The following is a 6,431-nucleotide window of genomic DNA, read 5'->3' on the forward strand; positions in this document are numbered from 1 at the left end:
TCCCAAATACACGGCTGTCCTACCTTATCAGTGACTGAAACCAGACTGTTGCCCTTTGCCTCCCTCCATATGATCCATGAGATTTAACAATAACATATTCTACAGAATTTAAACTTCCTGCCTCCCCCATTGTCTCACTCAGTAACTTTCCATACTCCTAGTTCTTATCCACCCTCCATTGACCCCAACACATACAGTACCAGTCAAAAGGTTGGACACACCTACTCATTCATGGGTTTTTCTTTATTTTTACTATTTTTTACATTGTAGAATAATAGTGAAGACATCAAAACTATAAAATAACACATGTGGAATCATGTAGTAACCAAAAAAGTGTTAAACAAGTCAAAATATGTTATATTTGAGATTCTTCAAATAGCCACCCTTTGCCTTGATGACAGCTTTTTACACTCAACAGCCTGATCAACTCTATCCGAAGGAGATGTGTCAAATTTGCATGAGGCAAATGGTGGTCACACCAGATACTGACTGGTTTTCTGATCCACGCCCCTACTTAAAAAAAATATGCATATCTGTATTCCCAGTCATGTAAAATCCATAGATTAGGGCCTAATTAATTTAAATCAATTGACTGATTTCCTTAAATGAACTGTAACTCAGTCAAATCTTTCAAATTGTTGCATGTTGCGTTCATATTTTACCCTTTTCACACTATTGTGCCAAACCAAGCTGTACTGGGCTGGCTTGGTTATGTATCTACCATAGTTTCGAACCGTGCTTGAAAGGACAATGTAAAAAGAAAAGATCCAAGCCAGCACAGTACGGTTTGGGTCAGCCTTATAGTGTGAATTTGGCATTCATGATATTGCATTGTAGTACACGATATGACAGTACAAGTAATACATGCTATTACATTGGAATACTGCAACCTAGGAATCTTCAAACAAGTGGCTCAATCATTTCTGTTGAACGAATGTTTAGCAATTGAATTCTCTGGAGTTTGATTCACTCTCTGTGAACCGAATCCCAACATCAGAGAATAGTGTGTAATCTCTGCATTAATCATATACAGCTGATGTAGGTGTGACTTTTCTGGACCTTTCTTCCCAAGCACTAAAGGTCCTGAAGCTTCTGTGCACGTGTGGATTACGTTCTGTGCATGAGTTTCTTTAGTTCTACTTTACAAACACATTGTTGTGGTCTCCTTCCCGTCACATTTCTCACTGTCAATAGTGAATGATAATTCTTCAAGTTTTACTGATGAAACGTACATGCAGCATCTGCACACCAATCATTTGATCTCAATCAGTTTCATGGGGATTCATGCATTTAGTTCTTCTTGAGTTACAGTTACAGTGTTGTTTCGAAGAAACCTACAGTGTTGTGTTGATTGATGTACAGCGAGTGAACTTTAGAGCAGATGGTGTTAACAAACTGTAGCATAGCCTACTTGTATATTTTGCGCGTGCTGTTGAGTTTTGGCCACATGAGAGAAAAATGCAGTGGTGTTTTTGTCTCACAGTAATGTTTTTGTCTCACAGTAATGTTAATGCTATTATATTTGGTTCTGCTATGTAGAATAGGCTACTATCTTGCAGACATTGATTCAGCTTTGATCTAACTTTATTAAAAGAGCATCATTCGCCATAGTAGCCCATGCTCTACGAGTAGAACAGAGACTGTGCGTAAAGTAGAGAATAAACACATGCGCTGAACGTGATCCGCACAGGCCCACAGTGTCCGGTCTGGAGCATGAAGTCAAGAATTCTCCTGGTCGGCTACTGCATAGCAACCTAGCGGTGCCAAAAGCCCTGGTCTACTCTAGAAAGCCTATGTAAATTGTGATCGCCAGAACAGCCCACAAAAATCTAAAATTTGTTTATTATGATCAAGTTCAATCCCCAGGGTAATTTAAAACAAAAGTTTGTTACATATCAAGATATTTAATTAAATTGTGATCCATTCTGACTACTACATTTGTCGTCACACAGGACCACGTGCTGATACAGACCAATTACACACAGGCAAAGACACGTACAGTGCCTTGCAAAAGTATTCATCCCCCTTGGCATTTTTCCTTTTTTGTTGCATTGCAACCTGTAATTTGTATGGATTTTTATTTGGATTTCATGTAATGGACATACACAAAATAGTCCAAATTGGTGAAGTGACATGAAAAAAATTACTTGTTTCAAAATATTCTCAAAGATAAATAACAATGAAGTGGTGCGTTTATATGTATTCACTCCCTTTGCTATGAAGCCCCTAAATAAGATCTGGTGCAACCAATAACCTTCAGAAGTCACATAATTAGTTAAATAAAGTCCACCTGTGTGTAATCTAAGTATCACATGATCTCTCACATGATCTCAGTATATATACACCTGTTCTGAAAGGCATTTACATTTACATTTTAGTCATTTAGCAGACGCTCTTATCCAGAGCGACTTACAGGAGCAATTAGGGTTAAGTGCCTTGCTTAAGGGCACATCGACAGATTTTTCACCTAGTTGGCTCGGGGATTAGAACCAGCGACCTTTCGATTACTGGCACAACGCTCTTACCCACTAAGCTACCTGCCGCCCCAGAGGCCCCAGAGTCTGCAACACCACTAAGCAAGGGGCACCACCAAGCAAGCGGCACCATGAAGACCAAGGAGCTCTCCAAACAGGTCAGGGACAAAGTTGTGGAGAAGTACAGATCTGGGTTGGGTTATAAAAAAATATCAGAAACTTTGAACTTCCCACGGAGCACCATTAAATCCATTATTACAAATCTGAAAGAAAATGGCACAACAACAAACCTGCCAAGAGAAGGCTGCCCACCAAAACTCACGGACCAGGCAAGGAGGGCATTAATCAGAGAAGCAACAAAGAGACCAAAGATAACCCTGAAGGAGCTGCAAAGCTCCACAGCGGAGATTGGAGTATCTGTCCATAGGACCACTTTAAGCCATACACTCCACAGAGCTGGGCTTTACGGAAGAGTGGACAGAAAAAAGCCATTGCTTAAAGAAAAAAATAAGCAAACACGTTTGGTGTTCGCCAAAAGGCATGTGGGAGACTCCACAATCATATGGAAGAAGGTGCTCTGGTCAGATGAGACTAAAACTGAGCTTTTTGGCCATCAAGGAAAACGCTATATCTGGCGCAAACCCAACACCTCTCATCACCCCGAGAACACCATCCCCACACTGAAGCATGGTGGCGACAGCATCATGCTGTGGGGATATTTTTCATCGGCAGGGACTGGGAAACTGGTCAGAATTGGAGGAATGATGGATGGCGCTAAATACAGGGAAATTCTTGAGGGAAACCTGTTTCAGTCTTCCAGAGATTTGAGACTGGGACGGAGGTTCACCTTCCAGCAGGACAATGACCCTAAGCATACTGCTAAAGCAACACTCGAGTGGTTTAAGGGGAAACATTTAAATGTCTTGGAATGGCCTAGTCAAAGCCCAGACCTCAATCCAATTGAGAATCTGTGGTATGACTTAAATATTGCTGTACACCAGCGGAACCCATCCAACTTTAAGGAGCTGGAGCAGTTTTGCCTTGAAGAATGGGCAAAAATCCCAGTGGCTAGATGTGCCAAGCTTATAGAGACATACCCCAAGAGACTTGCAGCTGTAATTGCTGCAAAAGGTGGCTCTACAAAGTATTGACTTTGGGGGGGGTGAATAGTTATGCATGCTCAAGTTTTCTGTTTTTTTTGTCTTATTTCTTGTTTGTTTCACAAGAAAAAATATTTTGCATCTTCAAAGTCGTAGGCATGTTGTGTAAATCAAATGATACAACCCCCCCAAAAATCAATTTTAATCGAGGTTGTAAGGCAACAAAAAATGAAAAATGCCAAGGGGGGTGAATACTATCGCAAGCCACTGTATATACATACATACATACACATGATAACACACGCACTCTACACACATGTACACATGGATTTTTTATTGTAGATATGTGGTAGTAGAGTAGTGGCTTGAGGGCACACACTTAATGTGTTCTGAAATGTAATGCTATGTCATATTTTTATTTTATATAACTGCCTTAATATTGCTGGATCCCAGGAATGGGGAACCTTAATAAATACAAATACAAAAAAATCACCGGCCAGCAGGCTACGAGGAGATTCTTTGCCCTCATGCACGCTCTATGCCGGTTGACTCGCTCAGGCAGGATGAAAACGTCTACATCGACCATGATCCTTTGCTAGTTACAGCCACTTTCACCGTGATCCTTAGCGATGTTTTGGTGCCATTCAGCCCCATTCAGCAATATGGCACGCTTCAAATTCAAATACGTCTGGCTTCATGCGCCATTGGGAGTTTCCCATAGGTATACGTGGATGACGTCAGCGCTATAACTATCTACTGGTTTAAATGTCTATGGATCCTCACATGCAGAGAAGCTTCAGGACCTTTAGCACTCTGACAAAAAGGTCTGTGAAAAGTCGGATCCGCAGCCACTCCATATTCATAAAGCTTCTTAGAGTAGAAGTGCTGATCTAGGATCAGGTCCCCCCGACCATGTTTTCTTATTAATTATGATCTTAAAGGCAAGACTGATACAGAGTGGCAGGTTACCTAGTGGTTAGAGAAGTAGGCCAGCAACCAGAGGGTTGCCAGTTTGAATCCCAGTTCAGACGGGAAACTCTGGGTTGCTGACATCATTCTAGATACCATCGCCCTTGAGCAAGGCACACAATAATTGCTCCAGGAGCGCTGCACTGCGGCCGACCCATTACTTCCAGCCCCTCAGGGGTATGTGTGTCTTGTTGGGTTGGGTTGCGAGTATATAGACACATTTCCATTCTCTGTAAGAAAACATCTTATCTTATTCTAGATCATTTTTGTGAATACGGGTCCTGATCTCACTTGAGGATTTGGCCCGGTGACTGTAGCTTGCAAACTGTGATATGACTGCCCCAAGCTGCAAGGTCGTGTCTACACTTGACACTTACATGCAACTTCTGCTATAAGAAAACGAAAATCGCAAAAGACAGGTCTAGACGCACAAAAGTTATTTTGTGTTCTGATTGTGTTCAGATCTGGCTGAGCACTTCAGGAGGTGGTCAGGGATGCATTGTTTGTGGATTTCTCCTCAGTCTGGACTCAATCAGGCTACCAAAAGCGCATACAGTGGGCGATGTCATCAGCACTCCCCCCACAAGTCTCCAGAAAACGTGTGTTTTGAGACCGAGAGGCACCTTTTCATTATAACGTTTGAGGTAATACTTTCCTACCATGTGAGGAATGTGTTTGCTGGCCTCATAAATGCTAACCAGCTAGCTAAAATGTATGCTAACCCGTTTGCAATCCATTTAGCGTTGCTTGCTGGCTAGCTACAGAGGTTAGCTGACTAGTTAACTACGGTAGTTAGCTACTACCATCATTTTTACTTATTCCACCTTTTGTAGAATGCATACTGCCGTTTGAATATAACGCGGGAAAAGGGAATCCGGACACCGTTTGGAATACAGAATACTAAAGCTGAATGAACTGTCAAGTCTAAACACAGCCCAAGTGTGATGCTGAATCAGGTGTGACGGGTGTGAACTGTTTCCCTCTGACTGACACGAAACACACTTGTGCTGCTGAGCAGCTTGAGCTGTTTAGTTGCTAGGGAACTGGTGTCAAGGTTTGGCCACAAAGATAGCTTATTACCTCAGGTACAGTATGTATGTGTATTTGTGTTTGTGTGTGCGTGCGTGCGCGTGCGTGCATGCGTGTGTGTATAGGTATCTAATGATGTGTGAAGGCGTTGACTCCCAAAGGCCCGATGTTATCAGTGTTGTCACACACCTGTACCTCTGTGTGTGAATGACTGAGCATAAAGAAAGGACACTAGAATGTGTGTTGGTTTGTGAATGTGTGATTGCTGTGTGTGTTGGGAACAATAATGGTGATATATTTCTCGATCACAAATCAGTAAGGAATTTGTAGAGCAGTTCTATCAGTTTTTCTCAATTGAAATAACTCCTGCTAGTCAATTAACATGGTGTTACATCTAGCTGTTGTTTGATAAGTGGACATCTTAGTAATTCTGCATGATTAACAATGAAAGACTGCAAAACAAAATGGTGTGTCTCTCCTCTATCCTTTTATTTATCAATGTTCTCTCTCTCTCTTCAAAGGGTGAGCCTGGGCATCCAGGTTATGATGGGTTGCCTGGAATGGTTGGTTATCCAGGTTTTGAAGGTCATCCTGGACCTTTTGGCCCTAAGGTGAGAGTCTCACTATATTTGTTATTACATGAGATATAGGTGTGTGTGTGTGTCAGTCTCATAGTAAATACTCTGTTCAATTAGTCTGTGTGTGTGTGTGTGTGTGGTTGTGTGTGTGCGCGTGTGTGTTTGCACGCCTGCGTGTTGAATCATTGAATCAATAAACAATAATTTGGTGTGGTGAGATTTTTGGATGATTTTGTGTTGATTAAATGTGTTGTCAACTGGCTGCGTGTATTTGGATTCAC

The 6,431-nt window shown here is 41.8% G+C and overlaps 1 long non-coding RNA gene across 1 annotated transcript in view; it reads left to right on the top strand.

The window, feature by feature from the left end:
- The window catches only part of LOC121568213, a 44,778-nt gene extending 38,600 nt beyond the window's left edge, over positions 1 to 6,178 (top strand). The window contains exon 3 of the long non-coding RNA XR_006001211.1: positions 6,094 to 6,178. This is a non-coding gene — a long non-coding RNA (uncharacterized LOC121568213). The remainder of the gene's footprint in view (positions 1 to 6,093) is intronic.
- Positions 6,179 to 6,431: the final 253 nt, after the last annotated feature.

The sequence above is a fragment of the Coregonus clupeaformis genome, chromosome 6, assembly GCF_020615455.1.
Source record: "Coregonus clupeaformis isolate EN_2021a chromosome 6, ASM2061545v1, whole genome shotgun sequence".
Classification (NCBI taxonomy): Eukaryota; Metazoa; Chordata; class Actinopteri; order Salmoniformes; family Salmonidae; genus Coregonus; species Coregonus clupeaformis.